Below are 12,179 nucleotides of genomic sequence, written 5' to 3'. Positions count from 1 at the left end.
TGAATATCCAACAGGAATATACAGGCTTAATTCTGGATGGAAAAATCTAAATAAGTAGATACTTTTATATTAAACAAAAGTTTAGAGGTAAAATATGTTAGGAATCATTCAGTAAACTTTTTATGACTTATAATCAATTAAAAAAATTAAGAGATTAAAATGATTAATTTTGTATAGAAAGGCTTAAGCAATCTGATTTGAATCAACCTAGTTAAGTGAGAGTGAGAAAGAGGTATGTAAACTCTACTGAATAATTTTCTTTTTAACAAACCAGATTTTTTTCACCTATTCATAGGCCTCTCAAAACTTAATTTATTTCCAGAAAGTTCAGCCTAGTCAAGACGATTTATTTTACCTCTGATTCAATAATTTAGTATCTATTGCTCAGTCTTTGGCGAATGACAGAATAAGCAAAACTGAAGGTTACAGACAGCAGGTTTGGTATATTCGGGGCTAGAATGGAGCCCTGAGCACCCAGGAAGGCTTCAGGTGGATTATTTGTAAAATACTTATTCAACCAGTCTTTAGAGAAAATGCTGATTGGTGCAGTGGGGAAGGAAAGAAAGAAGAAAGGAAGAGATAACTAGACAGGCACAATCTTTAGTATTTCAAGAAGTCTACTAAGCCCAAGCTCCAAACTTACATCTTCTACTTAAAAAAAAAAAAGAAAGAAAAAAGAAAAAAAGAAGTCTATAATTTATTGTACTAATTCTCCTTAATCAGAATGACCACCATTTACTCCACTGAAACAAAAACCCACGAACTCAAAGGGCTTATGGCTTATCAAATATTCCTCCCTCCACATACAATATGCTCCCTGAGAGCCTTTCTGATAACTTTAACTTCCTTTCATCCCAGACATTTCCAATGATGCCATGATATTCCAATGATATATTAATGACCTTTATAGTGTGGCAGCTCAGACAACTTTCCCACTGGCCCAAACATTAATATAACATTGAATGTGTTATCCAGAATATTACTGAAATGTATGTGTCTAAAATTGTTAGGGAGGCAAGGGAAAAGCTAATAGATTAGAAAAATAGAGAAACATACAATGCAAAGTGCTACAGTTAAGTAGAAAAGGCAGGGTCAGGAAGGCAAATTTGAGGGAGGCTGTGATGGTGTATTTTTCCCAACAGCTGTGATTTATGTCTCAAAATGTGTACTTTTTATGGCAGTAGGTAAAAAAGTGGATGTGTAACCGATGTGAATCTGCAATATGTATATAGGGTAAAAATGGGAGTTCATAATCCGCTTGAATCAAATGTATGAAATATGATATGTCAAGAACTTTGTAATGTTTTGAACAACTAATAAAAAATTAAAAAATTTTTTAAAATGTGTACTTTTGCTTCTGTTATGGCTTGTGTTCATTATCCCTCATGATACTGTTATTTGTGTATTTATCTCTCCTTTCAGATTACAAGCTGTTTAACAACAGCTTAAAAACAAGAAACAGGACAGTTTTTAACACTGTATATCCTTAGTTTTTAACACTGCATATGTTGTTCAGAGAAAGCAGTCTTGAGTGAGTCGAACTGAGAGAGGAATTACCTGAGCTCACAATCTTTCAAGTATGGACAGTCCAGACTCACAGACTGCTCCAGATCAAAGGATGATTATTCGAGAGTGAGTGGTTGATTTTTAAGTTGACTGTCATTGGGGAATCTGAAGAACTTTGAGAACAAGGTATTAAGGGCTTGATTAATATTGAGAGTTTTTTTTTTTTTTCTAGAACACTGAAGTTGGAGTAAGATGGAAATTACAAGATGGGTGTTTAAGTTGTTGGAATAAGATAAGGATGAAATAAAGATGCTGAGAGACAACAGTCATAGGAAAAGGGGAATGTCATGATCACACAGCATGGATCAAAAAGCAAAAGGTACAGTCAGTGATGGTGTCATCTCAATGCTCTTCACATAACAGCAGAGAGTACAGAAATTACCAACTTTATGTTTGTGTTTTATAACATTGAAAATATTTTTGATGATAGCACACAACATTCTGATACTCAAATAGATAAAGGCATAACTCTGTTACTTAAAGCATCAAAGTAGAGAGGGCTGGCTGCCAGTCAGGACAACACAGGACCCATAACAGCAAGATAAGCTGGAACCATTAAGGGGCAACTTACGGTTGGCAAGCAGATGCTGTAAGCTAGGTTCCAGGGCTCCCAGCCCAGCAGATTGGCTAATTTGAATAATTTTATTTTCCAGATTTCAGGGCATATAGCCTGTCCCTATGGAAAAATAACCAACTTTCTTTCTTTATAGGATTAAAATCATGCTTGGTCACTCATCTCACCCCCACTTCTCTCTCTCTCTCTCTCTCTCTCTCTCTCTCTCTCTCTCTCTCTCTCTCACACACACACACACACACACACACATACACATACACAAACACACACACACTCAGAAACATATAAACCAGATCTCCATTAACATTATTACTGAAGAAATTATCCATTGTAATATTTTTGATGATCTACTGTCAGGAAGAAATAAAACAAATGGTCATAGAGTCAGTGTGGTTTTCAGTAATTAATGTATAATAGTTCCAAAGGAATTTATGAGCTCTTAGACACGGTTGAAGTAAATTGGGCATAGTGACAAACACCTGTAATCCTAGCAGCTCAGGTGGCTGAGGCAGGAAGATCGAAAGTTCATGGCCAGCCTTAGCAATTTAGTGAGGCCTTAAGCAACTTAGTAAAACCCTGTCTCAAAGTAATAAATGAAAAGGATGGGGGATGTAGCCTCAAGGGTAAATTGCCCCTAAGTTAAAACTCTAGGAGGTGGAGGATACATATGATTGAGGTATATTCTAAGCACATGAAGTTAATTATAAGAAAGCCCCATAAATATCCTTGAAACCAATAGAGATTTAACCACTGGTAGAACCTATTTTAGCATATCTTATGGACCCATGTTAATTTATTTGATTTTTAAAAGTGAAACTTGTGTCAAATAAAATTGTGCTGGACAAGTTACGTTCAGTCGCAAGAAAAACTTAATAGGAGAGAGAACTTGAGCTCAACTTCCTTGAAACAAAAGGCAGGATGGTTTTCAGTACTAGCAGGATTGGTGGGAGAGTCCTGGAGGCTGGGATAGGGGGCTTGGTCAATGCCATTAGGCATCTGTGCTGGCTGACTGGCACTCACTGAAGTTGGCTCCTGCTCTCCCACAGAGAGTGGGAGACAGAGCCCTATTTTTCTTGCTGGTGACATTTCAAGGAATGGCTCCCAGGACCTTGACAAAGACTGGGTTGTAAAACTGGCAAGATGATTCACATCTAAGAGGCAAAGAGATCATTTATATTGCAAGTATTCTAAAGCAAAAAATCTTATGGAATCAAAATATATTCATATTTTTTTCAAGTATTGATTTTATAAAAGAAAATATACATTGACTTTTTATTTCCTATTTTGTTCTATTCTTAATTTAAGCTATAGTTGTTGTTGAAAATACCCCTTAACATTAGAGCAGATTATGCTAAGTGAAGCTAGCCAATCCCTAAAAAACAAATACCAAATGTCTTCTTTGATATAAGGAGAGCAACTAAGAACAGAGCAGAGAGGAAGAGCATGAGAAAAAGATTAACATTAAACAGGGACGAGAGGTGGGAGGGAAAGGGAGAGAGAAGGGAAATTGCATGGAAATGGAAGGAGACCCTCATTGTTATAACAAAATTACATATAAGAGGATGTGAGGGGAAAGGGGGAAAAAACAAAACAAAACAAGGGAGAGAAATGAATTACAGTAGATGGGGTAGAGAGAGAAGATGGGAGGGGAGGGGAGGGGATGGGGGATAGTAGAGGATAGGAAAGGCAACAGAATACAACAGACACTAGTATGGCAATATGTAAAAATGTGAATGTGTAACCGATGTGATACTGCAATCTGTATACGGGGTAAAAATGGGAGTTCATAACCCACTTGAATCAAATGTATGAAATATGATATGTCAAGAGCTTTGTAATGTTTTGAACAACCAATAATAAAAAAATAAAAAAGAAAACACCCCTTAAATATTGTTTCCTTTGATATTTGTCTATACATTGTTTGAAAAAAGAAATCACATTTGTAATACATTTTTTAAAAAATGTGTCCATCTTATTTTCCTATTTAGCTCAGCTAATCTAAACCACAGGTAAATTTAGTTTGAGGTTGTAATCTTTGTCATTTTAGAAATGGAAAAGTCATTTTGCTACCTAGCTGTAAAGAAAATTTGCTGTTCAGTAATGTAGATATATGTAAATAATCTATTGTTTATTGAAAAAAGTTAGACTTCTAAAAGACCAGAGGTGAGATTATTATCCATATTTGCAATTAAATTTTTTTAAAGATATTTTCAGAGAAAGCACTATAAAAATCCATTTCTTTCCACTGTATATACCAAATAAGCAACAAAAAATACTGAGCTGTAACAACGGATAAGCCTCTTTTCAGTTGCATTTCACAGAAATAATCATTTTCTTTCACATTCCTCTTACATTTTTGAAACACTTTAAAAATGTTTACATCAGACCACTGCATTATAGTACTTAAAAACTGTACCGTTCACGTTAAAACGACCAAACCAAGCCACTGGGCATACACTCATATTTCACACCACCCATGTCTTTATTGAATTTTGCTTCTTGTTTTTAATATCAAAAGGGCTTATACATTATTGAAAGTCCAACAAAATAACTGAAGTTGGTAATTTTCTAAAGCTACATATAAAAAATTCAAGTGTTCTGAAAGCTAGACCTTTCATTTGAGTGGTAAAGGGGAAACAATTTTAAGACAGAAAGCAAGTGAAATTTTTCAGTTGATGTTATTGATTTAAAAAAATGGTAGTTCTTATGTGATTCGACTGCCACCTAGTGGCAATATTCATTAGACCAGTAGCGTTTCAGCAGTTTTCACAAGGTAATTTTCCATCTTTCTAGTAATTGAGGAGTTTGAAGAGTAAAAACTAAAGCATGAAAAAGTAACTAAGTCCTGATAAAAGAGTTTCTGGATAGCACAAAGGGAAAAAATATACAAATTGAAAGCTATATGTAATTTTAGTTTCTCCTCAAAGCCAGCAATTAAGGAGGTGATTCAGAAGAGGAAGGGAGCCTCTTGGGTCATCTGGTCAGCTGCCCCAAGAGTTCTCAGCCTGTGACTCAGGCTGTGGAAAAGGTGAAGCATTTACACCAATCTGCAGAAGCGATGGCTTCTTGGCTTTCCTTACAAAAACTTCCCAATAATGAGTCATTCTCTTGCCAGGAAATGTGTGTTTGTTTTTTACAACCTCATATATTATAATCTAAATTCTTTTTCCCTTGTTCTTTCTTTGGTGGATTTAAAGGGGGAAAAAATCTATGGATCATCTAGTCAGTGCCAAAAGAATCCTTAGAAACCTAATATGCCATTTTACAGATGACAGAACTGAAAGTCTATTTTTTAAAGTCATTTGCCTGAATTGAAAGCAATTAATGCCAAAGCAGGATTATCCTTTAAGACATAACTTAAACCCTAGCAATCTCACTTCCCTGTGCAGTGTGTCTCCCTCCTTTGGAAATGGTCTTCTTGATAAGGGCAATCACATACCACAGGGATGGGTTTTATTCTCAAAGTTCTGGAAGGTTCAGCACTTTTAATCTCCCAGTCTGACATTTTTCAAAATGTCCACTGAGTTTTTCGTTTCTAGTGTATGGTAATTACTTAGCACAGCATGAGCATTCTGCAGTCACCCAGTACTCATGGATTGGTCCTTCCTCTTAGCTACATGCTAGACTTCCTTTCTCCCTCTTGCACTGATCTGATATACTCACCAGAATAGCCTGTGTGTGTTCACAGCTTTCAATGATGATTGTGTCATTTAAAATATGCTAAAAGCCAATCATCCCCATCAAGTCAGACTTGAGCAAAGTACAGCAGTAAATGTGGCAAGTAATGACAAAAGTATGATGAGCATCATTTTCTTTGATGGCTTACATAGATATGAAGATAAAACCTTTGGTGACAGAAACTATAAAATCTATTTTGTGGTTTTCTCCTAGAGGATGGTACCAATGCTTATACCACCTATACCCTGTTTCTAATTCTCTTCAAATAAATAAATATGCCTTCACATTCAGTTTAGCAAGCACAAAGTGAAAATTATTATCCAATCACAGTTTTTGGTGTTTTGTTGTTATTACCATTCCTAGCATCAAATTCCTAACTGCACATTAAAATATTAAGTCATTCAATCTGGAGTTTTCTAAAGATATTGAATGCCCTTAAACTTCTATTGGTTTCTCTGGTTTTGATGCTACTCAGAGCCACTAACCCATAGTGCACTTATGTCTCAGCCAATTGTTCATTTTATGCCAACACAAGGAGATGGCAAGGAAACACCCTGGCATCAACTAACAACAGCACAAAATGAATTGCCGTGCTTCCAAGAGGTATGTGAAAGAAAGCTTATGAAATTGAGAGATGTGCAATAAATCTTGGAATGAGATGATATAAGACAAAAGAAAAACATAGCTCCATCAAAAGAATTCTTAACCCAACCCTACCTATAGCCCATTCAGATTGACTTCATTTATTTTTGACTTGAAAAATACATTCAGGGGTGCTTAAGGGGTAGAATTGGAGAGATATGGGCCAAAGAATACAAAATGTCAGGCAGGAGGAATAAGTTCACAAGATTGATGTACAACAGGCTGACTATAGTTAACAGTATATTTTATTCTTGAAAAATTCCAAGAAAACAAATGTAAATTGCTCTCTCCGCAAAAATGAAAACTATGTGAGGTAAAGCATATGTCAGTTAGCTTAGTCATTCCCAAGTGTGTATATACTTCAAAATATGCTGTATGTGATAAGTACATGTAATTATAGCTGTCAATTTAAAAGTTAAAAATAAGTACATAAAACATAGAAACCTAAAATCAATAGCTTGGAAATAAGGTTTCTGAAAAAAAAGCCCTCAAAAAATTTATTTAATGCTCAATTCACAAAATATCTTTAATATCTATAAATCAGTCTTAAAGGCTAAAGTTAAATACATTATGAGAAAAATGTGCCTTTTCTTGTTTAAACAAAACATATACAAAAACAAAAAACTAGATATGATACAAAAAGGTGTATTTTTTTCAAACAACAACAACAAAAAACAAAAGCCCAGAAATCAAAGATACTTTTCTTTAAAAATCAAACCATTCCTTATTGGACTGAAGAATAATTTAATCTCTAAGAAAAACATCAATGTTGGTGAGCACATACTTCTACAAGTGCATGCAGAAAATTATATTTTAATTATCTACCAATTTGTCTCCCCTACTATGCTAAGTCCCTTGAGGAACTATGTCTTATTTATCTTCATAAGCCCATCATTGAACATATTATCTATCACATAAATCCAATAAGTGTTTAGCCAAATGAATTACACCCATGTGCTTATTGAATTGGAAATTAGAGTCAGAAAATCCTTGAGATTTTTTTTCTCTTAATAACTCAGTAACAGAAGTTGATATTCAAGTTTTGTATCAGATATCAAACTTTACTTGTGTTCTGTAAGTACACAAGTACTTTACAGAAACAGAGTCAAGATCTTTGTTTAATTTTAGTATATACTAAATATGACATTAATAAGAATGGGATGAAAGGCTCCCTTTTATTCCCTTAATGTGTACCCAAAGTTCCTACTTCTGAGCCTTTGGTGACATTCTTTATTAGCCAACTATACCTATTGCCCTGTTTCACCATCCACTCTTCTACCACTATTACACTTGATGCCCAACTCAAATCATGCATTGTCCATGAAGTATAAATGGAAATTGGATGGAGCTCGCTGTGATTTTCTGACTTGCATGCCTTCATCTGTAAAATGTGCATCATTGTGAGGAGTACCCTGTAAGCCCTAATACTGCATGTGAAATACATGTTCCTGGTATTTTTTATCATGAGGTAAAGCACAACATAACTGATTCCTTTATACAACGGCTAGTATGAGTCTCTAGGCTTAATTCCCAGATTCCATGTCTCAACACTCAATCTACTGTTCTTGCCCTTGGTTACCTAACTATTGTTTCTGTCACTGTACCCTTGTCTTGATAAGTGCCTCCTTGTTGCCTTTGTTGTTTCTCAGCTTTCCTGTGGTTTACTGAACTCTGTTCGTACAGCCTCCTCAGTCCTGGTAGTTCATAGCCATTCTCAGCCATAATGAAGAAGTCCTTCACCTTTCCAACACCTGGTGCTATTGTGCCCTTCAGCTTCCTTACTGTCAAGAAAGAATGATGTGGGTAGTAAGGACTCCAAGTGGATTTGAGAATTCTCCCCAGTCTCCATTTCCATATAGGAGGTTTTGATTTCAAGATGGAGGGCATGACTAAGCCAGGAAAGTTCCAGAGGACTAGACTTCTAGCCATAAGATGAGCCCAGTCTTTCAGGAGCAGTATACAAAGACAAAGATCAAAGCAAGCTGCTACTTTGGCTACAGTAATCAGGAAAAGATCCACAGAGAGGATGATATCTGAGTAGAGAGCAGAAAGAAGTCTGGAAGAAAATCACATGGTTATCCAAGAAACAAATATTTTATGAAGATAGAAAAAAAAAAGTCTTCTATCTCTAGACACTGACTCCTTCTCATAATGTTTGAGGAGCAGTAACTGGATAAGTTGGCTAGCATTGAGAGAGTCAAGATGAAAAATATTAAAATATTAAACACACACAAAAAATGAAAAATATTAAAATATTAAACACACACACAAAAAACCATTCAGTTAATACAGATAAAGATGAGACACCCTATAAAAATCAACAGAATGCTAAACATCATAACAAATGTATACCAAATAGGTTCTTTTTTCCTAATGTTTTTCTGATTAACTATTTCAACTTATGACTCATGAATGTATAAACTATAAGTACATATTTATGTGTTAATTGTTATTTTATTTGTCTTCAGCTTATTCTGAATATTCAATTAATAAAATGTCATAAACTTTAAAAAAAATCTATCAATTCTATTTTGAGGGAATATTTAAATTGTTCTTAAGTAACTCATTTAAGTATTTTTGAGTGTTTTAAAAATGTAAGTTTAAGGTATGGGACTCTAACTGCTCTTTCCCACTTAAAGGAAAAGCAACAGCACAGAAAAAGGTGATAAAAATGGATTAGTGTGTGCCAAATAATTTATAAAGAGCAATAGGAAGCAAGGAAAGTTAAACATCACTTTATCAAACATATTTAATACAGAGAGTGTATATACCTGTTCATAAAAATTTAAATATAATACATAAATAAAGTACAAGAAAACCACAAAAACTAAGTCCATTTTCCAAGGAATGTTACAAAATAAAGTAGAACAATCCTCGTAAATCTAAAACTTAAAGCAGATGGTCCATCTATCACCACTTCTATCAATTTCTGTTTATCTTTTCACAGCCAGCTCACATGTCAACCACAAAATCTTTCCTGCCTATCAGCTCTCTGTCATGAAAACTCTGATAACGCTCTCTTATATTTATCACCGCTAAAGAACAAGACAGGATTCTCACAGAAACTTCTTGCAAGCACTTAGCCTTCACTGCGGAATGTACTACAGCAGACATCTGAAGTCTGGGGGCAGAACACAATATCTAGAAGAAATTCCTATTGGGTACTGTGGGCTTTCAAGGCTCCCCTAAATTTGAAAGCTGCATAACAAGACAGAGAAGGAACTCCATAGTGCAGAAAGCTAGCTGCCTGATAAGCAATGAAGTATGAAGTGGTGTCTTGGTCAGGTTCCATGCCTTGCTGAAAAGGAAATCCCAATTCTGCCCTCAAAATAATTCAAACCAACACTAACCTAAATTTAATCCAAGTTGCAACAAAGCCTTAATCAAGTTTAAATACACACTATATCGAACCATCACCTCCAAATCAGGAACCTAACATAAGCAGAGGTTTTCCTTTTCTATTTATACCAGTCTGTAGTATTCTCTTAAAATATAATGTCAAGAATACAAAAATTCTGTAGAACTCAAAGATCCATTATCAATAGAAGAAGTAGCCAGTAGAAACAGAACCTGAGGTAAGTCCATTGTTAGGATTATTGGACGGAGACTTTTAAGAACTGATAAATATAACATGTCAATGGGAAACATGTGTGACTATATGGGCATTTTCAGAAAAGAATGTTAAATGCTATGAAAAGAAATCAAATGGGGAATGCTAAAAGTAAAAACAAAATATCAAAAGCAAAAAACTCTTTCAATAGACTTAAGAGAAACCTTCACAAGCACAAGAGACAATCAGTGAACTTGAAGATAAACGGTATACAATCTGAATCAAAGTGAAAAATAAAACTGCACCTGAAACTATGGGACAATATCAAATAAGATAACATGTTTACTTGGAGTCCCACAAGTTGGAAAAAGAGACAATGCAATTGAATAAACATTTAAAGAAATGTAGGCTAAGAATGTTCCAGCCCTGATGAAACAAAACAATTTAAATACTCAAGAAGCTCAATGAGCTCCATGAAGATAAACACAAAGTAAATTCCATGAGGCATACTGTCATCAAGTTGCTGAAAACCAACAATAAAGAGAAAAGTCATAAAAACAGCCAAGGGGAAAAGATGCATTATTTACTGACAACCAGCAATAAGAATAAAGGTTGAGTACTTGCGTTAGGGTTTGAATGTGAGCTGTCCCCCAAAAGTTCACGTGTGAGACAATGAAAGAAGGTTTGGAGGAGAGATGACTGGGTTATAACCTTAACCTAAGCAGTGAATTAATCCCCTTGATAGGAATTAACTATATGGTAACTGGAGGCAGGTAGGTTGTGACTGGAGGATTTATTTGGTACATGGCCATGGGGTATATATTTTGTATCTGGAGAAAAGAGTCTCTCTCTCTCTCTCTCTCTCTCTCTCTCTCTCTCTCTCTGCTTTCTGGTCATCATATGATCTGTTTCCCTCTGCCACACTCTTCCACTGTGATGTTCAGCCTCACCTTGACCCCTGAGGAATGGAGCCTGCTGTCTATGGATTGAGACCTCAGAAACCATGGCCCCCAAATAAACATTTCCTTCTAAAATTGTTCTGGTCAGATCTTTAAGTCACAGTGGCAAAAAAGCTGACTAAAAAAGAAACTGGTGCCAAGAAGGAGGGTCATTGCTGTGACTAAGGTGACCATGTGGTTCAAAAGTTTTTGGAGCTTTTTGGAATGGGTTGCAGGAATTTTGATATGTTTAACAGTGCACGCTAGAAATGGTTTAGATTACCGTAAGCAGAGCTTAATGGTTTATTCTGGTGGGAGCTCAGAAGACCAGAATGCCAAGAGGATCATGGAAAGTGAAGACAGAACTCAAGGGGGTTCAAAGAAGGAGAAATCTATTGGAATTTGGAGCAGTAGATGCCATTTGTGTTATGTTCTGGCTAAGAAGTGGTCTGCATTTTGCCTGTGTCCTGAGACTTTCTGTGAGGCTGATTTTAAATGCTATAGACTTACTAATCTGACAGACGAATTTCCAGGCAGCATAGCCTTCATGCAGTTGCACGGATATTGCTGGTGGCTTTTAGCAAATTTATTGTGCTAATCAGGAGCAGAGAGTCTCCACTTGCCAGATACAAATATATACCCCCAAATTACACTCTCAATTCCCACCTCCTCCAGCAACACCCAACCACTTCTGTTACCACTCAGTTAATTCCTATCAAGGGGATTAAATCACTGATTAGGTTAAGGCTGTAACCTAGTCATTTCTCCTCCAAACCTTCTTGCATTGTCTTACACATGAGCTTTCAGGGGACACCTCACATCCAAAGCATAACAACGTGTGAAAGATAGAGGAGTCCAGAAGACCAAAGAAGTATATTGTCAACCATCAAAAGACAAACATGATTAAAACCAGTGAAATGTTCCTCACAAATACAAATGAAATAAAGATATATGCAAAGAAACACAACCAAGGAATGTGTACTACAGAAACAAAAACTCTAAAATAATTTCTTCAGGCCAAAAGTAAATAATAACAGGTATAAACACACATTTAAAAAAAAATGAAAAACTCCAAAAATATAAATGTGTTAGTCAAAATAAAAATCATTTTTGTTACTTTTATACATAAGTGTAAAGATTTCTTTAAATAACTTATTGACTGCTTAAAATAAAAGTGATGCGTGATTGGTTGTCATAGAATTAAGTAATCTAACATAAAATAACATAACTT

Source organism: Marmota flaviventris, chromosome 3, assembly GCF_047511675.1.
Source record: "Marmota flaviventris isolate mMarFla1 chromosome 3, mMarFla1.hap1, whole genome shotgun sequence".
NCBI lineage: Eukaryota > Metazoa > Chordata > Mammalia > Rodentia > Sciuridae > Marmota > Marmota flaviventris.
The sequence above is the reverse complement of the archived record's forward strand: the minus strand, read 5'-3'. Positions refer to the sequence as shown.